A 26346-nucleotide genomic window follows, 5' to 3' on the forward strand; every position below is an offset into this window, starting at 1 on the left:
TTAGGAAGCTTTGTTATGGTTCTTTTAGAGTTTGGTGAAAATAAATGACAAACTATCAATATTAGAAGACTTGGCCTAGGGTTGGCATTAGAAATTCTATCATTATAGTTTCCTCAATGATGATATCAATTAGGCTTTGCTTCATTTAGTTAACCCCTAGGTATAGAGGAAAGTCAAATGAGATTAACTAACTTGAGTCACAAGTCCTAGTTTTACCCTAGGGAAATCTAGCTTTAGTGCACTCCAAGTCAATTAGCAATTCCTAATTCCCAATCAACAATTGACATAAACTATTCAACTCTCTCTAATGGTCCAAACCCTATGCCAAGTAAGAAACTTTTACTCCATAACTAGTGTTGGCATTTTATCAAACAATTGATGAGCAAGGATGAAAGACATAGTAAGAAATGAGAAGAAATTAGAATTAAAAATACTTCAACACAAGAAATTAACAACAATCAACAAAGAACAACAACAGAAATGAACTTCTCAAGAAATTGATAGAATCCAAAATTACAAAGTTGAATCTAAGATCTATGAGAATTGATCAATTACAAGCACTAATTGAGATTAGAGAAGAAGATCTATAACATGGACCAAGTAAATTGAGAATTGCAATAGATCTCACCAAAGAGTGATTGAAAATTCAGAAATTGAAGAAGATGGACCCTAATGAGAGCTTGGAATCTCTCTCTCTACCCAAGAGTGTAACTACCACAGGAGAAAATCTAGAGAAAATGTAGAATGAGCTAAAAGTCCCCTAACCCTTCAACCCCTGGTCTTTTTAAGCTTTTCCCGCCAAGGCACTTCCCCAAAATGGGATCTCCAACTGTCTCCACGCCCAGGTCACGTGACCCCTTTTAAAAAATCATGTTCAAGCATCGGCGCGCTCGCGCAAAGCACGCGTGTGCGCCACTGGGGCATCTTGTGATTCGAGCGGACGCATGACGTACGCGTGCGCGTCCATGGTGGTCATGGCTTAGCCGCTACACGTGCCGGCTCATAGCTTGGCTTCTGACTTTGGCTTCTGGCTGCGCAATCCACGCGGGCGTGCCAAGTACGTGCACGCGCCCTTGCTGAAGTTCCCAAGGCTCAATTTCTCATGCTCCCCTCTTTTGCACCCACTTTCCTTCTCTCCTCCGGGTCATCCATGCCCTATATTCTAAAACCACTTAACACACAGGTCACGGCATCGAATGGCACCAATAGAAGAATAGAAATATATCTAGTTTAGTGCAAAATAAGCATGTTTTCATCCATGAAGCAAAAATAAGGGAAGAAACACAAAACCGTGTATTTTCATATGAAAAGCATGTGGAATCGTCGATAAAACCCCTGAAATTGATATAAGATAAACCCTAAAATTGGGGTTTATCAACCTCCCCACACTTAGATTCTAGCATGTCCTCATGCTTAGAGAAATGTAAAAGACCAAAGGATCATAAAGGTATAAGACTCATGAGGTGCAACCTACTTACATGAATGCAACTATGACTAGTGCTACTATCTACTTGGTTAGGAACAAATCAACCTTCCTAAGATACATTCAAGCATATAGGGTGAGATCGTGGGCAATACATGGGACTTACCAATTTTTAGTCATCAAGTGCAATATACGCAACTTTGCATGAAGAACGCTCGTGAGAGTCGGGAACAAGAATTAGAGCCTTCGAACCCTCACCGGAAGTGTTTACACTCTATTCGCTCAAGTGTTTAGGGTTGATTCTCTCAATTTTCTCCTAATCATGCTTTCCAAGATTTGTTCTCCATCTACCAATCAACATTTATCCCATGCATGTGTACAAATATCATGAGGTCTTGTCTTTAGGTTGTAATGGGGCTAGGGTCAAGGTAGGATACATATTTGGTTAAGTGAGCTTGAATTTTGAATCCTTGATAAGCTTAAGCTTCCCACCTAGCCTATGACGTCCTATGCAATTTCAAGGCTAACCTAACTACCCATTCTTCGCTTTTCACATACTCATGTATCCTTTTTCATTTCACAACACTCATGCATTGATTTTATTGAGCTACACTTTGCTTTGGGCATTTTGTCCCCTTTTATGCCTTTCTTTTTCTCCCTTTTTTTCTTTCTTTTTCTATTTTTTTTCATATTGTTTTTCTCTTTTCTTTCTTTTGTTTTTCTCAAAATTTTTTTTTCTTTTTTCCTATATACACGAGCATCGATGCATAAGGTCTATACATTCGATCAATACATGAGCATGTACCAAATTCCCAATATTTTCAATAAAAATATAAATCTACTCTTCTATTCACCCATTGTCCCAAGATTCCCACACTTGAATGATACTCACACACACTCGCCTAAGCTAATCAAGGATCCAAAGAGGGACATTTATTGTTTTCCACTTTAGGCTTGTAATGTGCTAATTTAAAGAACAATTGGGTTAAGCGTAGGCTCAATTTTACTAACAAGGGAGGGATAAAGGGTAAGGCTATTTGGTAAGTGAGCTAATGAAGTGATGGCCTCAATCATATAAATGCAAATGGACATATAGACTCAAACAAAGCAAGGATCACACTTATAGAGAGAAAACAATTGCACACAAGAAGGAGAATAAGTGACTATAAGATGTAGCCACAAAACAAGGCTCAAAGCTCACTAGCTTGTGTTCTTAGCTCAGAATCCATGTTCCAAGGTACAATCTTCAAGCAAGTTTAGTATCAAATTGGCAATGTCAAGGTTGGCCCAAAATCTTGATTTTGCCCTAAAGGATTAGTTTCCTAAGAGAAAGTTCATTGTTCCAACCAAGCAAATTTATCATGCAAATGGTGTCGAAGAAAACCTACTCATGCAACCTATCTTAACTATAACGGAGTTCAAAAATTTATTTGGGTGTTACCTACGGAGATCGGTCAGCCGACCTCCCCACACTTAAAATGTAGCACGGTCCTCCGTGCTATAGGTGATGCGCAATGGGTGGCCGAGTCCCGAGTGTCCTTCATCTCTATTGTCATCACTATGTCCGCTTGAAGTATCGATAGATGTAGAGATATCTGGTTCCTCCATAGGCGGGGTGACAATGCTTAGAAGCTTCTTCACGTGAGCATATCGGCGCTGGTTACGCCTCTCATAACGGTCCAACTTCTTGTGAAGGTCTTCAAGGCGTTGGGTGGCTGATTTTTGTGGTGCGGATGAAGTAGTGGTGTTGCGAGTTGGGGTGCTCAGTCCAAGGTCCTTGGTGACTTCCGGCAGCTTGAGGCACCTCTTGGTCGGAATAACATCGCCCTCGACTGGGATTAAGGTCCTCCTATCCTTAGCCTCTCGGTGGACACCGGCTACCGCTACTAATTTGGTCACCATAGCGGGGAAGGGTAAGTTTCCCTTAATATGAATGCGCCCCATGGATTGACGAATGGCATGCGGAATGTCGACCGGTTTCTCGGTTAGGATGCACCATACCAATAAGGCAAGCTCAGCGGTAATAGATGACCCATGGGTGCTCGGGAGCACGTAGTGAGCTAGGATTTGGGCCCATGCCGCGGCTTCTTGAGTGAGGAAACGTGCATCTAAACCCTTTGGTCTTCGCTTTATGGTCCCCCGAATCCAACATGCTTCGGGTAAAGCTATTACGCGGAGGACCGCGCTCCAATTGAACTCACGTTCGTTGCATGCTGACAAGACTTCTTGATAGGCATCATATCCATCCGCCAATGGCCCAATTTTAAGTACTCCTTGGATGGCTTCCACCGTGACTGACACTTGCTTTCGGTGCACAAAGATTGATGTGAGAAGGGGCGAGTGGTAGTTGGAGTAGAACTCCACCACCCATGATAAATTGACCTCCTTTGGTTGCCTCAAGAGGAACCTCCATTGCCTCCGGTCAATGTGTGGCATCACTATCGGAGTGAGGTGGGCCGGTAGGACTAGAAGGGGCTCCGGGTGATAATTCCGCTCAATCATCCTTGAGTAAACAAGTTTGCAGTAGCGGTTAGGGAACTTGTTTGAGTCCTTTGGAGGGTTGTCCTTTTCTAAAACATCAACGGGGCCCTTAGCCCTCTTGAGGAGGGGCTTGGCTGTTGGTTCTTGGTGCGCTCTGTTGGTGGTTGGCTTCTTCGGGGCTTTCCCCTTGTTCTTTTTGATGACCATCCTGCGATAGTAAAGAAAGGAGATGACCTCAAACCCAAGGAAGTGTAATTAAATGGGATCATGCAAGTGAGAAATTGTGCCATAAGAATATGGGTATCGTCATTACATGACAGCTGCAACATGTAACTAAGATAATATTTGATAAGCAAGGCAAATCACTGGCATGTAGTATAAGGTAGTGTAAGCATGCAAGTAAAAGGCATGAGAAGCATACACCCACAAATACCAAGAGTGGAAAGCAAATTATGATAAGGTGAGTGGGTAGATTGTAGAATGTGAGGGTGCACCAAAGAGTGACTAAGGTATTGGGAGAAAGCACATAGTTAAGAAGCAATGAGTTACAATGAGCTCAAAAAAATCATGTATGCTTTTCCTCAAACACTTGGCGTGCATCCTTTTTGTAGTATGCAAATAGGTGAGGAGGGAGCAATGTAACATTTTACAAACCAATATTAATCACTACAATGCACAATGATTGTAAGAAAATCATGCAACACATCTCATCCACCAATGCAAAAGAAGTTATAACAGAAACGCCCATAAAGAACTAATTAGAAAAGAAGCAAAAACACCCCAAAGAAGTGAGGGGCTCAAAAGAGGAAGGAAAAAAAGAAAAAGACTACCTAAAAGAGAATGAAATCAACTAACTAAGAAGCAAAAGAGAGAAGTAGAGCAAGAGGGAAGCATAGTATAGTACCTTGAGAGAGATGGAAAGGGGGGTATGGGAGAGGAAGTTATAGAGTGGAATGATGGAGAATGGAGGGAGCAATGTAGGGACCACCGGAGGTGGGTGGTCGCCGGAGGTGATGGTGGGAGGTGGGTTTTTGAAAGGAAAAATGGTAGTGGATAGTAGAGGAGGCAAGAAGAAAAGGGAAGAGAAGAATGATGGGAGCAAGTGTGCTCCCCTGTTATTTTCACGTCGAACATCCACGCGTGCGCGCACGGTGCGCGCCCGCGCAGGAAAGCGGGATAGGGTAATGGCGCGCGCGCACACAATGTGCAGAGGCGCCCATGTGTTTGTGCCGGTAGCACAAGGTTGGCTCAGAGGTGGCACAACTTTCTGGGAGAAGTACCAGAAGTTGGCTGCAGGGATGTTGGCGTGAGTGCCGCAGGTGCGCGCACGCGGCAATGATGTTATGCCTCAGGCATGAGATGGGCCTGGGTTTGGCTCAGGTCTCTAGAAAATGGCCCAGAGGTTGTTGCAAGACTAGGGACGCGTGCACAGCATGGGCGCGGGCGCGTTATTTGCGTCTCGAGCGTACAGACGCGTCGGTGCCTAGTGTGCGCACACGGCAGAGGTGGTGTGCTGGTGGCTCAGTGCAGTTGCGAGAGTGGCCTAACTCTCTGGGAAATGTACCAGGAGTGCACAGGGGCGATCGGTGCGTGCGCGCAAGGTACGCTAGCGCATCGATCCGCGAATTGCCAAGAGGGTGCGTACGCGCCATGTGCGCGCACGCGTGATTGGCCTGTGCCTCAGGCATGGTGCCGGTGTAGTGTGGGCGCAACTTTCTGGAAAATGTATGGAGGGGTAATTCTTGCAATCCACGCTTTCACGTACGTGGCGCGCTCACGTGGATGGTCGAAAATGCCTCATATGCACGTACGCGCCAAGCGCGCGCACGCGTGGAATGGTGCTTTTTCAAAGTTTTCATGTTCTTGCACCAATTCAAGCATTCCAACCCTCCAAACAGCCACTCAAGCACTATAGAAGCCTTATTTAACATGATAAAGTACCAAACGAACTCAACAAATGAAACAAAACCTGAAATCAAATCTAGCTATAACTTCATCAAATACCTAGCTACCAAACATGAAGTCAAGTATTGAGCAAGTATCAATCAAAGAAGAATTCAATGGCTATGTACAAATGGTAGATCTTACCATGGTGGGGTGTCTCCCACCTAGCACTTTTGTTTACCATCCTTATGTTGGACTTCCACTAGCTCATAGTTCTTGTTCAAGAGGTGCATCCCTCAAGAGGAATACTTCAAATCCCTTGGAGTTCTTTCTTTGCTCACCATGGTACAATTTGAGACGGTGCCCATTTACCTTGAAAATGTTCGGACTTGATGGGTGGCGCAAGTGTTAGACCCCGTAAGGTTCTACTTTCTCTACTTGGTAAGGTCCATCCCATCTTGATCTAAGCTTTCCGGGTAGCAATCTTAACCTTGAGTTGTAAAGGAGGACTAGCTCACCGGGTCTAAATTCCCTTCTCCTAATGTTCTTGTCATGAATGGCTTTCATCTTTTCCTTGTAGAGTCTAGAATTGTCAAAGGCTTCTAATCTCAAGCATTCTAATTCCTCCAATTGAAGCTTTCTCTCTACTCCGGCTCCATCCAAACTCAGATTGCATTCCTTTATGGCCCAATAAGCTTTGTGTTCGATTTCTACTGGTAAATGGCATGCTTTACCATATACAAGCCTAAAAGGGCTCATGCCAATGGGTGTTTTGTAAGCCGTTCGATATGCCCAAAGTGCATCGGAGAGCTTAACGCTCCAATCTTTCCTATTCGGCTTCACAATTCTTTCCAACACATGTTTAATTTCCCGGTTAGAAACCTCAGCTTGGCCATTTGTTTGAGGGTGGTAGGCCGTGGCAATTTTGTGTGTGATGCCATACTTTCTCATGAGGCCGTCCATTTTTTTGTTGCAAAAATGGGATCCTTGGTCACTTATGATTGCTCTTGGGGAGCCAAAACGACAAATGATATTGTTCCTCACAAAAGAAAAAACAACATGAGCATCATCCGTCCGGGTGGGGATTGCCTCCACCCATTTTGACACATAGTCGACGGCTAACAAAATGTAGAGAAAGCCATTGGAATTTGGAAATGGTCCCATGAAGTCGATTCCCCATACATAAAAAATTTCACAAAAAAGCATATTTTGTTGGGGGATTTCATCCTTCTTAGAAATATTTCCAAATCGAATACATTGGGGACAAGATTTGCAATAGAGGGAAGAATCTTTGAGAAGGGTTGGCCACCAAAATCCGCAATCAAAGACCTTTCTTGCCGTTCTTTGGGGGCCGTAGTGGCCACCGCCTTCGGAAGAATGGCAAGCATCCAAGATTGCTTGGAATTCGGGTTGAGGTATGCACCGTCGCACTATTTGGTCCGCTCCACACCTCCACAAATAAGGATCATCCCAAACATAGTATTTGGATTCGCTTTTCAGCTTATCCTTTTGATGTTTGTTGAGGTTGGGAGGGAAGGTGTGTGAGACCAAGTAGTTTGCTATTGGAGCATACCAAGGAACTACTTCCGAGATTGAGTGCAAACCATCTAGAGGAAAGGAGTCATTGATAGGAGTGGTGTCGCCTTTTGTGTGTTCGATGCGACTTAAATGGTCCGCCACTAAGTTTTGGGAACCACTTCTATCCTTGATCTCCAAGTCAAATTCCTGTAACAAAAGCACCCATCGAATTAATCTCGGTTTTGATTCCTTTATGGCCAACAAGTACTTTAATGCCGCGTGATCCGAGTACACTACTACCTTGGAGCCAAGAAGATAGGATCGGAACTTGTCCAAAGCAAAAACGATAGCTAGGAGTTCCTTTTCGGTAGTAGTGTAGTTGGATTGGGCCCCATCTAGTGTTTTGGAAGCATAAGCTATAACATAGGGAATCTTACCCTCGCGTTATGCTAACGCGACTCCTATCGCATAATTCGAAGCATCGCACATGATTTCAAATGGTTGAGTCCAATTCGGCCCTCGCACAATAGGAGCTTGTGTCAATGCCACTTTAAGCTTGTCATATGCTTCCATACATTCTTTGCTCAGCTCAAATTCAGTGTCCTTTTGTAGTAGTCGAGAGAGAGGTAAGGCTACCTTGCTAAAGTCTTTGATGAACCACCGGTAGAATCCTGCATGTCCAAGAAAGGAGCGGACTTCCCTCTCGGAGGAGGGGTAAGGCAAACTAGATATGAAATTTATTTTTTCCGGATCTATGGAGATGCCTTCTTTTGAAACAATGTGTCCCAGAACAATGCCTTGTTTAACCATGAAATGACATTTTTCAAAATTTAAGACAAGGTTTGTTTTGGTGCATCTCTCTAAGACTTTTTCAAGGTTGCCTAAGCAATGATCAAATGAGTCACCATACACGCTAAAATCGTCCATGAAAACTTCCATACATTGCTCTAGGAAGTCCACAAATAAGCTCATCATGCATCTTTGAAACGTTGCCGGTGCGTTGCATAGGCCAAATGGCATACGCTTGTAAGCATACGTTCCAAAGGGGCAAGTAAATGTGGGTTTTTTTTGGTCCTCTAGAGCAATGTGTATTTGGAAGTATCCGGAGTAACCATCAAGAAAGCAATAATATGATTTACCGGCTAGTCGATCAAGCATTTGATCAATGAACGGTAGTGGAAAGTGATCTTTTCTTGTGGCCGCATTCAATCTTTGGTAGTCTATGCATACCCTCCAAGAATTTTGCACCCTTGTTGCTATAAGTTCACCGCTTTCATTTTTGATTGTGGTCACCCCGGATTTCTTTGGCACCACTTGGACTGGGCTTACCCACTCGCTATCCGAGATGGGATAGATGATGTCCGCTTCAAGTAGCCGAGTGACCTCCTTTTTCACAACCTCAAGAATGGTTGGATTAAGTCTCCTTTGAGGTTGTCGGACCGGACTTGCTCCTTCTTCAAGAAATATCCGGTGCTCGCATACTTGGGGGCTTATTCCCATTAGATCCGCCAAACTCCACCCGATTGCCCTTTTATTTTTCCTCAAGACATTTAGCAACTTTTCTTCTTGTTGAGGGGTTAGCTCTTTTGCAATTATCACGGGGAGCTTGTGGGCTTCATTAAGATATGAGTACTTTAGGTGGGGTGGTAGTGGCTTCAATTCCATCTTTTTGTCATGATTTGAAGTTTGGATTTTCGGATGGTTTGTATGGTGTGTGGTGTTTAGTTTGCTTGGATCTTCATTTGCTTCTTCAATCATGTACTTCTCATCCAACTTTGCAAGGTTCACTTCGGCAACATTGTTGTCGATTGGGTCACACCTAAATAGAGAGTGATTCTCCGGTGGATGCTTCATTGCTTCTTCTAGGCTAAAACTCACAACTCTCCCATCTATCTCAAATGAGTAGGTTCCCGAGTAGGCATCTAGCTTAAATCTAGAAGTTCTCAAAAATGGTCTTCCAAGTAAGATAGATGATGCTCTCTCGGGTTCATTTGATGGCATCTCAAGGACATAGAAGTCAATCAGAAACACCAACCCTGTTATATTCACCAGTACATCTTCCGCAACACCCGCCACGGTTATTATGCTTTTATCCACTAGGACAAATCTCGCCGCCGACCTTTTCAGTGGTGGTAACTTCAATACCTGGTAGACGGAGAGCGGCATAATGCTAACACATGCACCGAGATCACACATACAATCTAGGGATTGAACTCTATTGACGGTGCAAGTGACTATACTAGGGCCCGGGTCATCACACTTCTCGGGCAATGCTCCCGTTAAAGCGGAAATAGAACTCCCCAATGGGATGGTTTCCAATTCAAGAATTCTATCATTGTTCATGCATGGATCTTTAAGGAATTTTGCATATCTAGGAACTTGATGGATAGCATCAAAGAGGGGGATGGTTACCTCAACTTTCTTGAACATTTCTATCATTTTGGGGTCGAGTTCTATGCGCTTCCTAGCTTTCTTTGCAAGTGTTGGAAATGGGAGTGGTTGAGCAATTTCTTCTTCCAAGGTTCTCTTAGTCTTGGGGGTCTCTTTTGTTGGTTGAGCTTCTTCATCCTCAACTATGACTTGTGGTGTCTCCTCTTCCACTACCTCTTCTATATCTATTCCCTCCTCCCCTTGAGCGGTTGGGATGGGATTTGAATCCTTTGCTCCCTTCTCTTTTAATTGTGTTCCGGATCTTAGGGTGATGGCATTGATGCCTCCCTTAGGATTGGGTTGAGGTTGAGAGGGGATGACGCTTTGGATTGGGGGTTGAGGAGTGGGATTTGATGGTGGGTCCATGTGTGCAAGAAGAGCTTGTAGTGTAGAGGTGAGGCCGGTGAGACCGGAAGCAAGTGTGTTTTGTAGTTCCTTTTGGCCTTGGATGATGGTCCGGAGTGTATCATCTTGGTTAGGGGGGTGGACGGGTATGTGAGTTGAGGGGCTTGTGATTGGTTGGGTGGTGGTCTTTGATGTGGTGGTTGGTATGTTTGGTAGTTTCTTTGTTGGTTTTGTTGGTTTTATGGTTGGTTTTGTTGGTTGTATGGTGGCCGATTTTGTGAGTTGTTGTTGTTCCATCTTTGACCTCCTCCGTTATTGTTGTTGTCCCTATTTCCTTGTTGATGATTGTCCCTCCAATTTTGATTCTGATTGCCACTCTCTTGATTGTAGCTTCCTCCTTGATAAGGGTACCCTTGATTTGGGCGGTCATAGAAATTGTGAGTAGCCGCCAATGTGTTGTCTTCTTGAAGGCTTGGGCACTCATCCGTGTAGTGGGAATAGCATGAACAAATGCCACACACTTTCTGAGGGACCAATTGTTGATTGTATTGTTGAGGGGGTGTAGGTTGTTGTTGGTATGGTTGAGCTTGTTGTGGTTGTTGTTGGCTCAATTGGAGTTGCCTCAAGATGGATGTCATTTCGCTCAAGGATTTGGTTAGAGCGGTGGTTTCGCTACTAGTTGATACCTCATTCACGGTTTTTGGGCGGTTGACTCTTCGTCTCATATGTTGATTGGATTCGGCTAAGTCAATGATAAGTTGACATGCCTCCTCCGCTGTTTTATATTTAGACAAAGAACCATTGCTAGAGGTGTCCAAGAGAGTTCTATCTTGTTCTCGCATCCCTTGACATATGTATCCAAGCAACACTTGAGTGTCAATCATGTGATTAGGTGATGCGTCTAGTAGCTTACGAAACCGTTCCCAATATTCATATAGTGGTTCCGTTTCGCCTTGTACAATACATGACATTTCCTTCCTTAGCCTATCCATCTTTTTCGGGGGCAAGAATTTATCCAAGAATCCTCTTCTAAGCAAGTCCCAATCGGAAGTGACTTCACTAGATAGAGTGTAGAACCATTCTTTAGCCTTGTCCTCAAGAGAGAAAGGGAAGGCAAACAACCATATAGCAACCTCATCGGATCCTTCCCATCTAGTTGTTGAGCATTGATGAGCGGATAATTTGTACGCTTTTTGGCATTGCTTTTAGTATGTTTTTGGTATGATATAGTTAGTTTTTAGTATATTTTTATTAGTTTTTAGTTAAAATTCACTTTTCTGGACTTTACTATGAGTTTGTGTGTTTTTCTGTGATTTCAGGTATTTTCTGGCTGAAATTGAGGGACCTGAGCAAAAATCTGATTCAGAGACTAAAAAGGACTGCAGATGCTGTTGGATTCTGACCTCCCTGCACTAGAAGTGGATTTTCTGGAGCTACAGAAGCCCAATTGGCGCGCTCTCAACGGCGTTGGAAAGTAGACATCCTGGGCTTTCCAGCAATATATGATAGTCCATACTTTGCCCAAGATTTGATGGCCCAAACCGGCGTTCAAAGTCACCCTCAGGAATTCCAGCGTTAAACGCTGGAACTGGCACCAAAATGGGAGTTAAACGCCCAAACTGGCATAAAAGCTGGCGTTTAACTCCAAGAAGAGTCTCTACACGAAAATGCTTCATTGCTCAGCCCAAGCACACACCAAGTGGGCCCGGAAGTGGATTTTTATGTCATTTACTCATTTCTGTAAACCTTAGGCTACTAGTTTTCTATAAGTAGGACCTTTTACTATTGTATTTTCATCTTTTTGATCACTCTAGACCTCTAGATCATCTTTGGACACCTAGTTCTTAGATCATTGGGAGGCTGGCCTCACGGCCATGCCTAGACCTTATACTTATGTATTTTCAACGGTGGAGTTTCTACACACCATAGATTAAGGTGTGGAGCTCTGCTGTACCTCGAGTATTAATGCAATTACTATTGTTCTTCCATTCAATTCCGCTTGTTCTTGTTCTAAGATATCACTTCTTCTTCAACTTGATGAATGTGATGATCCGTGACACTCATCATCATTCTCACCTATGAACGTGTGACTGACAACCACCTCCGTTCTACCTTCGATTGGGTGAATATCTCGTGGATTCCTGATTGCACGATGCATGGTTGATCGCCTGACAACCGAGTGCTCGCCTGACAACCGAGCCAACCATTCCGTGAGATCAGAGTCTTTGTGGTATAGGCTAGAACTGATGGCGGCATTCAAGAGAATCCGGAAGGTCTAACCTTGTCTGTGGTATTCTGAGTAGGATTCAATGATTGAATGACTGTGACGTGGTTCAAACTCCTAGCAGGCGGGGCGTTAGTGACAGACGCAAAAGAATCGCTGGATTCTATTCCGGCCTGACCAAGAACTGACAGATGATTAGCCATGCTGTGACAGAGCATAGGAACGTTTTCACTGAGAGGATGGGAGGTAGCCACTGACAACGGTGAAACCCTACATAAGCTTGCCATGGAAAGGAGTAAGAAGGATTGGATGAAGACAGTAGGAAAGCAGAGAGACGGAAGGGAAGGCATCTTCATACGCTTGTCTGAAGTTCCTACCAATGAATTACATAAGTATCTCTATCTCTATCTTTATGTTTTTATGCGTTCATCACCATATCCATTTGAGTTTGCCTGACTAAGATTTACAAGATGACCATAGCTTGCTTCATACTAACAATCTCCGTGGGATCGACCCTTACTCACGTAAGGTTTATTACTTGGACGACCCAGTGCACTTGCTGGTTAGTTGTGCGAAGTTGTGTAATGCCATGGTATTGAACACCAAGTTTTTGGGGTTCATGACCGGGGATTATGAGAGTTGTGAAAAGTATTGTTCACAATTTCGCGCACCAAGTTTTTGGCGCCGTTGCCGGGGATTGTTGAGTTTGGACAACTGACGGTTCATCTTGTTGCTTAGATTAGGTATTTTTCTTCAGAATTCTTAAGAATGAATTCTAGTGTTTCAAGGTGATGTTCTTATCATCACCAAAGCTGATTGATCTTCATCAATTTAGCTCTTGAATGCAATGTTCTGCTGAAGCTTGGCTAGCCATGTCTAATTCCTTTAGACTGAAGCTTTAGACTAACATTGCATGATTCCTGGAATTCTCATTAAGAATTTTGATACCTTTATTTTCTTTTTCCACTTAATTTTCGAAAATCCAAAAAAAATTACAAAATCATAAAATCCAAAAATATTTCTTGTTTGAGTCTAGTGTTTCATTTTAAGTTTGGTGTCAATTGCATGTTTCTGTTCTTCTTGCATTCATTCATATGTCTTAAGTAATCTTCAAGTTGTTCTTGATGATTTCCTTGTTTTGATCTTTGAATTCTCTTGACTTGAGTGTTTTGTGTGTCTCATATGCAGTCTCATTAGTGTCAGCAGTATACAAACTGCTAAGTTTGGTGTCTTGCATGCATTGTTATTTGATTTTAGTTGCATTTTGATTATTAAAAAAATCCAAAAATATTTTTAATTTGTGTCTTCTCAAGTCAATAATACAGAGAATTGAAGATTCAGAACATACAGTAGAGGAATGGTACAGAAAAAGCTGGGCGTTCAAAACGCCCAGTGAAGAAGGACAGACTGGCGTTTAAACGCCAGCCAGGGTGCCTGGTTGGGCGTTTAACGCCCAAAAGGGTATAGTTTTGGGCGTTAAACGCCAGAATGTGCACCATTCTGGGCGTTTAACGCCAGGATGGCTAAAAGGGAAGATTTTGTTTTCAAATCAAATTTTTTTTAAGTTTTCAAAATCTTTTTAAAATCAAATCTTTTTCAAATCAATTTTTCAATCAAATCTTTTTCAAAATCAATTTCTTTCCATTTTCAAAGATACTTGCTATCAATTAATGATTTGATTCAACATTTCAAGTATGTTGCCTTTTCTGTTGAGGAAGGTTTAATGTTTGAATCATATCTTTTCTTGTTAGCCAAGTTTTTAATTTTCAAAATCAAATCTTTTTAAAATGTTTTTCAAATCATATCTTCTCAATCACATATTTTTAAAACCAATCATATCTTCTTAACCTCATCTTTTTCAAAACAGTTTTCAATCAAATCTTTTTTATTTCTAATTTCAAAATCTTTTTCAAAAATCACTTGATTTCTTTTCTACTCTTAATTTTCGAAAATCAATCAATGTTTTTCAAAATGTTTTTAAATTTTTGACTTGATTTTCGAAAATTTCTTCCCTTCTTCTCACATCTTTCTATTTATGGACTAACACTATCCCTTAATGCAAAATTCGAACTCCATCTTCTTTGATAAGTTCGAATTTTCTACTTCTGTCTTCTACTTTTCTTTTCCTCTGACACTTCAAGGAATCTCTATACTGTGACATAGAGGATTCCACCTTTTCTTGTTCTCTTCTCTTTCTTATGAGCAGGAGCAAAGACAAAAGCATTCTTGTTGAGGCAGACCCTGAACCTGAAAGGACCTTGAAGAGAAAGCTAAGAGAAGCCAAAGCACAACTCTCTTTAGAGGACCTGACCGAATTCTTCAAAGAAGAAGAACCTATGGCAGCCGAAAACAACAACAATGCCAACAATGCAAGGAAGGTGCTGGGTGACTTTACTGCACCTACTCCCGATTTCTATGGGAGAAGCATCTCTATCCCTGCCATTGGAGCAAACAACTTTGAGCTTAAGCCTCAATTAGTTTCTCTAATGCAACAGAATTGCAAGTTCCATGGACTTCCATTGGAAGATCATCATCAGTTTTTGGCTGAATTCTTGCAAATCTGTGACACTGTCAATACTAATGGGGTTGACCCTGAGGTCTACAGACTTATGCTATTCCCTTTTGCTGTAAGAGACAGAGCTAGGACATGGTTGGACTCACAACCTAAAGAAAGCCTGGACTCTTGGGAAAAGCTAGTCAATGCCTTCTTGGCAAAGTTCTTTCCACCTCAAAAATTGAGTAAGCTTAGAGTGGAAGTCCAAACCTTCACACAGAAGGAAGGAGAATCCCTCTATGAAGCTTGGGAAAGATACAAACAATTAATCAGAAAGTGTCCTTCTGATATGCTTTCTGAATGGAGCATCATAGGTATTTTCTATGATGGTCTCTCTGAACTATCCAAGATGTCTTTGGATAGCTCTGCAGGAGGATCTCTTCATCTGAAGAAGACGCCTACTGAAGCTCAAGAACTGATTGAAATGGTTGCAAATAACCAATTCATGTACACTTCTGAAAGAAATCCTGTGAACAATGGGACTAGTCAGAAGAAAGGAGTTCTTGAGATTGACACTCTGAATGCCATATTGGCTCAGAATAAAATATTGACTCAACAAGTCAATATGATTTCTCAAAGTCTGTCTGGAATGCAAAATGCACCAAGCAGTACTAAGGAGGCTTCATCTGAGGAAGAAGCCTATGATCCTGAGAACCCTTCAATGGAAGAGGTGAATTACATGGGAGAACCCTATGGAAACACCTATAATCCTTCATGGAGAAATCATCCAAATTTCTCATGGAAGGATCAACAGAGACCTCAACAAGGTTTCAACAACAATAATGGTGGAAGAAACAGGTTTAGCAATAGCAAGCCTTTTCCATCATCTTCTCAGCAACAGACAGAGAGTTCTAAGCAGAATAACTCTGACTTAGCAACCATGGTCTCTGATCTGATCAAAACCACTCAAAGTTTCATGACTGAAACAAGGTCCTCCATTAGAAATTTGGAGGGACAAGTGGGTCAGCTGAGCAAGAAAATTACTGAACTCCCTCCTAGTACTCTTCCAAGCAATACAGAAGAAAATCCAAAAGGAGAGTGCAAGGCCATCAACATGGCCGAATTTTGGGAGCAAGAAGAGGCAGTGAACGCCACTGAGGAAGGCCTCACTAGGCGTCCACTGGCCTCCAATGAGTTCCCCAATGAGGAACCATGGGAATCTGAGGCTCAAACTGAGACCATAGAGATTCCATTGGACTTACTTCTGCCGTTCATGAGCTCTGATGAGTATTCTTCCTCTGAAGAGAATGAGTATGTCACTGAGGAGCAAGTTGCTAAATACCTTGGAGCAATCATGAAGTTGAATGACAAGTTATTTGGAAATGAGACTTGGGAGGATGAACCCCCTTTGCTCACCAAAGAACTGGATGACTTGTCTAGGCAGAAACTGCCCCAAAAGAGGCAGGATCCTGGGAAGTTTTCAATACCTTGTACCATAGGCACCATGACCTTCAAGAAGGCCCTGTGTGACTTAGGGTCAAGTGTAAACCTCATGCCTCTCTCTGTAATGGAGAAGTTAGGGATCTCTGAGGTGTATGCTGCAAAAATCTCACTAGAGATGGCAGACAACTCAAGAAAACAAGCCCATGGACTTGTAGAGGATGTTCTGGTTAAAGTTGAAAACCATTACATCCCTACTGATTTCATAGTCCTAGAGACTGGGAAGTGCATGGATGAATCCATCATCCTTGGCAGACCCTTCCTAGCCACAGCAAAGGCTGTGATTGATGTTGATAGAGGAGAGTTGATCATTCAAGTGAATGAAGAATCTTTGGTGTTTAAGGCCCAAGGATATCCCTCTGTCATCATGGAGAGGAAGCATGAAGAGCTTCCCTCAAAACAGAGCCAAACAGAGCCCCCACAGTCAAACTCTAAGTTTGGTGTTGGGAGGCCACAACCAAACTCTAAGTTTAGTGTTGAACCCCCACATTCAAACTCTAAGTCTGGTGTTGGGAGGTTCCAACATGGCTCTGAGTATCTGTGAGGCTCCATGAGAGTCCTCTGTCAAGCTACTGACATTAAAGAAGCGCTTGTTGGGAGGCAACCCAATGTTTTATGATTAACTATTTTTCTTTTGTTATTTTATCTTTTTTTTGTAGGTTGATGATCATGAGAAGTCACAAAATTAATGAAAAAAGCAAAAACAGAATGAAAAACAGGAAGAAAAATAGCACACCCTGGAGGACGCACCCACTGGCGTTTAAACGCCAGTGAGGTTAGCTGTTGGGCGTTTAACGCCCAGTCTGGCACCATTCTGGGCGTTTAACGCCAGAAAGGGACACCAGACTGGCGTTAAACGCCAGAAATGGGCAAGAAGCTGGCGTTAAACGCCAGAACTGGGCACCAGCCCGGCGTTTAACGCCAGAATTGGCACAAAACGAGATTTTGCTTGCCATTTGGTGCAGGGATGACTTTTCCTTGACACCTCAGGATCTGTGGACCCCACAGGATCCCCACCTACCCTACCACTCTCTCTCTCTTCTTCACCCATTCACCAATCACCTCAATACCTCTTCCCCAAAAACCCTTCACCTATCAAATCCCATCTTTCTCTTCACCACTCACATCCATCCTTCATAAAACCCCACCTACCTCACCATTCAAATTCAAACCACTTTCCCACCCAAACCCACCCTCAAATAGCCGAACCCTCACCACCCCCCACTCCTATATAAACCCCTCTTCACTCCTCCATTTTCACACAACCTAAACACCACTTCTCCCCCCTTTGGCCGAACACAAAGCTATTCCCTTCTTCCTCATTTCTACTTCTTCTACTCTCTTCTTTCTTCTTTTGCTCGAGGACGAGCAAACATTTTAAGTTTGGTGTGGTAAAAGCATTGCTTTTTGTTTTTCCATAACCATTTATGGCATCCAAGGCCGGAGAAACCTCTAGAAAGAGGAAAGGGAAGGCAAAGGCTTCCACCTCCGAGTCATGGGAGATGGAAAGATTCATCTCAAGGGTGCATCAAGACCATTTCTATGAAGTTGTGGCCTTGAAGAAGGTGATCCCCGAGGTCCCTTTTTCACTCAAAAAGGGTGAATATCCAGAGATCCGACATGAGATCCAAAGAAGAGGTTGGGAAGTTCTTACCAACCCCATTCAACAAGTCGGAATCTTGATGGTTCAAAAGTTCTATGCCAATGCATGGATCACTAAGAACCATGATCAAAGTGTGAACCCGAATCCAAAGAATTATCTTACTATGGTTCGGGGGAAATACTTTGATTTTAGTCCGGAAAGTGTAAGGTTGGCATTCAACTTGCCCATGATGCAAGGAGATGAACATCCTTACACTAGAAAGGTCAACTTTGATCAAAGGTTGGACCAAGTCCTCACAGTCATATGTGAAGAGGGCGCCCAATGGAAGAGAGATTCAAGAGGAAAGCCGGTTCAATTGAGAAGGCATGACCTCAAACCCATGGCTAGAGGATGGTTAGAGTTTATACAACGCTCAATCATTCCCACTAGCAACCGGTCCGAAGTTACTATAGACCGGGCTATCATGATCCATAGCATCATGATTGGAGAAGAAATAGAAGTTCATGAGGTTATAGCCCAAGAACTCTATAAGGTGGCGGACAAGTCCTCTACCTTGGCAAGGTTAGCCTTTCCTCATCTCATTTGTCACCTCTGTTATTCAGTGGGAGTTGACATAGAGGGAGACACCCCCATTGATGAGGACAAGCCCATCACTAAGAAGAGGATGGAGCACACAAGAGACCCCACTCATCATGAGATCCCTGAGATACCTCAAGGGATGCACTTTCCTCCACAAAACTATTGGGAGCAACTAAACACCTCCCTAGGAGAATTGAGTTCCAACATGGGACAACTAAGGGTGGAGCACCAAGAACACTCCATCATCCTCCATGAAATTAGAGAAGATCAAAGAATCATGAGAGAGGAGCAACAAAGACAAGGAAGAGACATTGAGGAGCTCAAGCACTCCATAGGATCTTCAAGAGGAAGAAAGAGCCGCCATCACTAAGGTGGACCCATTCCTTAATTTCCTTGTTCTTTATTTTTCTGTTTTTTTTTCGAAAATTAATGCTTATGTTTGTCCATGTTTGTGTCTTATGATCATTAGTGTCTTAGTGTCTATGCCTTAAAGTTATAAATGTCCTATGAATCCATCACCTTTCTTAAATAAAAAAATTTTGCGCTTAATTGAAAAAGAAAAGAATTGCATGAATTTTGAATTTTATAACAGTTTGATTATTTTGATGTGGTGGCAATACTCTTGTTTTCTGAATGTATGCTTAAACAGTGCATATGTCTTTTGAATTTGTAGTTCATGAATGTTGGCTCTTGAAAGAATGATGAAAAAGGAAACATGTTACTGAGGATCTGAAAAATCATAAAAATGATTCTTGAAGCAAGAAAAAGCATTTCTATTCAAAAAAAAAAATTTTGAAAAAAAAAGAGAAAAAGAAAGAAATAAAGTTGTGATCCAAGGCAATAAGAGTGTGCTTAAGAACCCTGGACACCTCTAGTTGGGGACTCTAGCAAAGCTGAGTCACAATCTGAAAAGGTTCACCCAATTATGTGTCTGTGGCATGTATGTATCCGGTGGTAATACTGGAGGACAGAGTGCTTTGGGCCACGGCCAAGACTCAATAAGTAGCTATGTTCAAGAATCATCATACTTAACTAGGAGAATCAATAACACTATCTGGATTCTGAGTTCCTAAAGAAGCCAATCATTCTGAATTTCAAAGGATAGAGTGTGATGCCAAAACTATTCAGAGGCAAAAAGCTAAAAGCCCCGCTCATCTAATTAATACTGATCTTCATAGATGTTTTTGGAATTCATTGCATATTCTCTTCTTTTTATCTTATTTGATTTTCAGTTGCTTGAGGACAAGCAACAATTTAAGTTTGGTGTTGTGATGAGTGGATAATTTGTACGCTTTTTGGCATTGTTTTTAGTATGTTTTTGGTATGATATAGTTAGTTTTTAGTATATTTTTATTAGTTTTTAGTTAAAATTCACTTTTCTGGACTTTACTATGAGTTTGTGTGTTTTTCTTTGATTTCAGGTATTTTCTGGCTGAAATTGAGGGACCTGAGCAAAAATCTGATTCAGAGACAAAAAAGGACTGCAGATGCTGTTGGATTCTGACCTCCCTGCACTCGAAGTGGCTTTTCTGGAGCTACAGAAGCCCAATTGGCGCGCTCTCAACGGCGTTGGAAAGTAGACATCCTGGGCTTTCCAGCAATATATGATAGTCCATACTTTGCCCAAGATTTGATGGCCCAAACCGGCGTTCAAACTCACCCTCAGGAATTCCAGCGTTAAACGCTGGAACTGGCACCAAAATGGGAGTTAAACGCCCAAACTGGCATAAAAGCTGGCGTTTAACTCCAAGAAGAGTCTCTACACGAAAATGCTTCATTGCTCAGCCCAAGCACACACCAAGTGGGCCCGGAAGTGGATTTTTATGTCATTTACTCATTTCTGTAAACCTTAGGCTACTAGTTTTCTATAAGTAGGACCTTTTACTATTGTATTTTCATCTTTTTGATCACTCTAGATCTCTAGATCATCTTTGGACACCTAGTTCTTAGATCATTGGGAGGCTGGCCTCACGGCCATGCTAGACCTTATACTTATGTATTTTCAACGGTGGAGTTTCTACACACCATAGATTAAGGTGTGGAGCTCTACTGTACCTCGAGTATTAATGATCCGTGACACTCATCATCATTCTCACCTATGAACGTGTGACTGACAACCACCTCCGTTTTACCTTCGATTGGGTGAATATCTCGTGGATTCCTGATTGCACGATGCATGGTTGATCGCCTGACAACCGAGTGCTCGCCTGACAACCGAGCCAACCATTCTGTGAGATCAGAGTCTTCGTGGTATAGGCTAGAACTGATGGCGGCATTCAAGAGAATCCGGAAGGTCTAACCTTGTCTGTGGTATTCTGAGTAGGATTCAATGATTGAATGACTATGACGTGCTTCAAACTCCTAGCAGGCGGGGCGTTAGTGACAGACGCAAAAGAATTGCTGGATTCTATTCCGGCCTGACCGAGAACTGACAGATGATTAGCCATGCTGTGACAGAGCATAGGAACGTTTTCACTGAGAGGATGGGAGGTAGCCACTGACAACGGTGAAACCCTACATAAGCTTGCCATGGAAAGGAGTAAGAAGGATTGGATGAAGACAGTAGGAAAGTAGAGAGACGGAAGGAAAGGCATCTTCATACGCTTGTCTGAAGTTCCTACCAATGAATTACATAAGTATCTCTATCTCTATCTTTATGTTTTTATGCGTTCATCACCATATCCATTTGAGTTTGCCTGACTAAGATTTACAAGATGACCATAGCTTGCTTCGTACTAACAATCTCCGTGGGATCGACCCTTACTCGCGTAAGGTTTATTACTTGGACGACCCAGTGCACTTGCTGGTTAGTTGTGCGAAGTTGTGTAAGGCCATGGTATTGAACACCAAGTTTTTGGGGTTCATGACCGGGGATTATGAGAGTTGTGAAAGGTATTGTTCACAATTTCGCGCACCAAGAATATACGATGAAAATCTTTGAGATGTCGAATAGGGTCTTATGCGGGAAGTCCATGGAACTTAGGTAGGAGGTTGATCAAAGCGGTCATGAGTTCAAAGTTTGTATTGAAGTTGGGGTGAGTTACATGAAGGGGTTGAAGGACATAATCCGGTGCACCCGCTTCCTTGATAGTAACTCTCCTCGGAGTGGCCATGGTGTTAGTACCTAAAGCAAAAGAAGAGTTGTTAGTGATATTGATGGGAGAATGGTTATTGCCTTCTTCGAGTGACGGTTCAATGTTTACTTTTAGTAAGGTGGGTGAGGTGGTGAAAACCTTTTCACCTTCCCCAAAACATAACCGCTTCCGAGCTTGTCTAATATGAAGCAATGTTCGTTCTATTTCCGGATCAAATGGGACTAAGCTCGGATTCAGTTGTGAACGTGTCATGCAATGAAGGAGAAGTAAAACTCATGGTAATGATGGGGGGTTAGTCACTTGAACAAAGAATCACAATGAAATGCACTATGTACATATACATATATTTACTCTAAACAATAACATGGCACACTAAGCAATTGTCCCGGCAACAGTGCCATTTTGATAAACGAAATTTAGTATGCCGATTTAGAATTCAATAATGGATATGATCGTGAGTATAGTCTAATCGACATTCAAACTTCGCATCAAACAATCCTACAATCTATAACCGAGAGTACTAGTCTCCCGAGTCGTCCTCCCTTGGAATTGCTAGAGAATCCATATTATTGATTAGGAAGCTTTGTTATGGTTCTTTTAGAGTTTGGCGAAAATAGATGACAAACTATCAATATTAGAAGACTTGGCCTAGGGTTGGCATTAGAAATTCTATCATTATAGTTTCCTCAATGATGATATCAATTAGGCTTTTCTTCATTTAGCTAACCCCTAGGTATAGAGGAAAGTCAAATGAGATTAACTAACTTGAGTCACAAGTCCTAGTTTTACCCTAGGGAAATCTAGCTTTAGTGCACTCCAAGTCAATTAGCAATTCCTAATTCCCAATCAACAATTGACATAAACTATTCAACTCTCTCTAATGGTCCAAACCCTATGCCAAGTAAGAAACTTTTACTCCATAACTAGTGTTGGCATTTTATCAAACAATTGATGAGCAAGGATGAAAGACATAGTAAGAAATGATAAGAAATTAGAATTAAAAATACTTCAACACAAGAAATTAACAACAATCAACAAAGAACAACAACAGAAATGAACTTCTCAAGAAATTGATAGAATCCAAAATTACAAAGTTGAATCTAAGATCTATGAGAATTGATCAATTACAAGCACTAATTGAGATTAGAGAAGACGATCTATAACATGGACCAAGTAAATTGAGAATTGCAATAGATCTCACCAAAGAGTGATTGAGAATTCAGAAATTGAAGAAGATGAACCCCAATGAGAGCTTGGAATCTCTCTCTCTACCCAAGAGTGTAACTACCACCGGAGAAAAATCTAGAAAAAATGTAGAATGAGCTAAAAGTCCGTAAACCCTTCAACCCCTGATCTTTTTAAGCTTTTCCCGCCAAGGCACTTCCCCAAAATGGGATCTCCAACTGTCTCCACGCCCAGGTCACGTGACCCCTTTTAAAAAATCATGTTCGAGCATCGGCGCGCTCGCGCAAAGCACGTGTGCGCGCCACTGGGGCATCTTGCGATTCGAGCGGACGCGTGACGTACGCGTGCGCGTCCATGGTGGTCATGGCTTAGCTGCTACACGTGCCGGCTCGTAGCTTGGCTTCTGACTTTGGCTTCTGGCTGCGCAATCCACGCGGGCACGCCAAGTACGCGCACGCGCCCTTGCTGAAGTTCCTAAGGCTCAATTTCTCACGCTCCTCTCTTTTTCACCCACTTTCCTTCTCTCCTCCAGGTCATCCATGCCCTATATTCTGAAACCACTTAACACACAAGTCACGGCATCGAATGGCACCAATAGAAGAATAGAAATATATCTATTTGAGTGAAAAATAAGCATGTTTTCATCCATGAAGCAAAAACTAGGGAAGAAACACAAACTGTGTATTTTCATATGAAAAGCACGTGGAATCGTCGATAAAACCCCTGAAATCGATATAAGATAAACCCTAAAATTGGGGTTTATCACACCTCGAATTTAGAAACTTATTCTCTGATCTGTCTAAGGCCACTTTAAGTTTCATGAGTGAAACAAGGTCCTCCATCAGAAATTTGGAGGCACAAGTAGGCCAGGTGAGTAAGAAAGTCATTGAAACTCCTCCTAGTACTCTCCCAAGCAATACTGAAGAGAATCCAAAAAGAAAGTGCAAGGCCATAGACATAATCAACATGGCCGAACCTAGGGAGGAAGGAGAGGACGTGAATCCCAATAAGGAAGACCTCATGGGACGTCTCTCAAGCAAAAAGAAGCTCCCTATTGAGGACCCAAAGGGATCTGAAGGTCATATAGAGACCATAGAGATCCCATTAAATCTCCTTCTACCATTCATGAGCTCTGAAGACTATTCTTCCTCTGAAGAGGATGAAAATGTAATGGGAGAGCAAGTTGTTCAATATCTAGGAGTCATCATGAAGATGAATGCCAAATTGTTTGGTAATGAGACTTGGGAAGGTGAACCTCCCTTGCTCATTAGTGAACTAGATACATGGGTTTAGCAAACCCTACCTCAAATGAGACAAGATCCTGGTAAATTCTTAATACCCTGTACCATAGGCACCATGAACTTTGAAAAGGCTCTGTGTGACCTGGGGTCAGGCATAAATCTTATGCCACTCTCTGTAATGGAGAAGTTGGGGATCATTGAGGTACAGCCTGCCATATTCTCACTACAGATGAGAAACAAGTCAATAAGACAAGCTTATGGATTAGTAAAGGACGTGTTAGTAAAAGGTTGAAGGCCTTTACATCCCTGCTGATTTCATGATCTTAGACACTAGGAAGAAGGTGGATGAATGCATCATCCTTGGAAGACCTTTCCTAGCCACAGTAGGAGCTGTGATAGATGTTAACAGAGGAGAATCAGTCCTTCAATTGAATGGGGACTACCTTGTGTTTAAAACCCAATGGTGTTCCTCTGCAACCATGGTGAGGAAGCATGAAAAGCTTCTCTCAAGACAGAGTCAAACAAAGCCCCCACAATCAAACTCTAAGTTTGATATTGGGAGGCCACAGCCAAACTCTAAGTTTGGTATTGAACCCCCACATCCAAACTCTAAGTTTAGTGTTGGGAGTCTACAACATTGACCTGATCACCTGTGAGGCTCCATGAGAGCCCACTGTCAAGCTATTGACATTAAAGAAGCACTCATTGAGATGCAACCAAATTTTTATTTAACTAATGTTATTTTTATTTTATTGTTCTTTTATGTTTTCTTAGGTTCATGATCATGTGGAGTCACAAAACAAATACAAAAATTAAAAACAAAATAAAAAATAGCAGAAGAAACAGCACACCCTGGAGGAAGGGCTTACTGGCGTTTAAACGCTAGTAAGGAGCATCTGGCTGGCATTCAATGCCAGAATAGAGCATATGGCATTGAATGCCAGAAACATGCAGCAATCTGGCGTTTAAACACCAGGATTGCACACTGAGGAAAGCTGGCGTTCAACGCTAGAAACATGCTGCAGACTGGCATTGAACGCCCAAAACAAGCATAAAACTGGCGTTTAACGCCAGAAACAAGCATCAATCTGGCGTTAAACGCCAGGATTGCATGTAGAGGGCATTTTACACGCCCAATTGGTGCAGGGATGTTAAATCCTTGACACCTTAGGATCTGTGGACCCCACAGGATCCCCACCTACCTCAACTCACCTTCTCTCTTCTTCACCGATCACCTCAATCTCTCTTTCCCATCACCCCTTCACCACTCACATCCATCTATCCTTCCCACCCAAACCCACCCTACATGGCCGAAACACAAACATCTCTCCTCTCCTCCATATCTTCTTCTTCTTCTTCTATTCTTTCTTCTTTTGCTCGAGGGCGAGCAATATTCTAAGTTTGGTATGGTAAAAGCATAGCTTTTTTGTTTTTCCATAACCATTTATGGCACCTAAGGCCAGAGAAACCTCAATAAAGAGAAAGGGAAGGCAATTGCTTCCACCTCTAAGTCATGGGAGATGGAGAGATTCATCTCAAGGGTCCATAGCTCAGTAGTAAAGTATTTGACTGCACATCAAGAGAGCATAAGGAATTCTCTCATCAAGAAATCCCTGAGATACCTCAGGGGATATATTTTCCTCCACACAACTATTGGGAGCAACTAAGGATAGGAGCACCAAAATCACTAGGGATCAAGCAACAGAGGCAAGGAAGAGACATAAAGGAGCTCAAAAAGCACCATTGATCCTTCAAAAAGGCGCCACCCTCACTAAGGTGGACTCATTCCTTAACTTCCTCGTTCTTATCTCTGTTTTTCGATTTTTATGCTTCATGTTTGTCTATGTTTATGTCTTTACTTCAAGATCATTAGTATTTAGTAACTATGTCCAAAGGCTATGAACAATTCCATGAATCCTTCACCTCTCTTAAATAAAAAATATTTCTAATTCAAAAAACAAGAAGTACATGAATTTCGAATTCATCCTTGAAATTAGTTTAATTATATTGATGTGGTGACAATACTTTTTGTTTTCTGAATGAATGCTTGAACAGTGCATATTTTTTATCTTGCTGTTTATGAATGTTAAAATTTTTGGCTCTTGAAAGAATGATGAACAAAGAGAAATGTCTGATAATCTGAAAAATCATAAATTTGATTCTTGAAGCAAGAAAAAGCAGTGAATAGCAAAAGCTTGCGAAAAAAAAGTGGTGAAAAAAATAAATAGAAAGAAAAAGAAAAAGCAAGTAGAAAAAGCCAATAGCCCTTAAAACCAAAAGGTAAGGGTAAAAAGGATCAAAGGCTTTGAGCATCAATGGATAGGAGGGCCCAAGGAAATAAAAT

At 42.1% G+C, this 26346-nt stretch overlaps 1 non-coding gene across 1 annotated transcript; it reads right to left on the minus strand.

Moving 5' to 3' along the window:
- Nucleotides 1-15046: 15046 nt before the first annotated feature.
- Nucleotides 15047-15154, minus strand: LOC112715528 (small nucleolar RNA R71). The gene has a single exon (XR_003159773.1). It is a non-coding gene; the product is annotated as a small nucleolar RNA R71 (small nucleolar RNA).
- Between the last annotated feature and the right edge of the window lie 11192 nt (nucleotides 15155-26346).

Source organism: Arachis hypogaea, chromosome 1 (assembly GCF_003086295.3).
Source record: "Arachis hypogaea cultivar Tifrunner chromosome 1, arahy.Tifrunner.gnm2.J5K5, whole genome shotgun sequence".
Taxonomy (NCBI): Eukaryota; Viridiplantae; Streptophyta; class Magnoliopsida; order Fabales; family Fabaceae; genus Arachis; species Arachis hypogaea.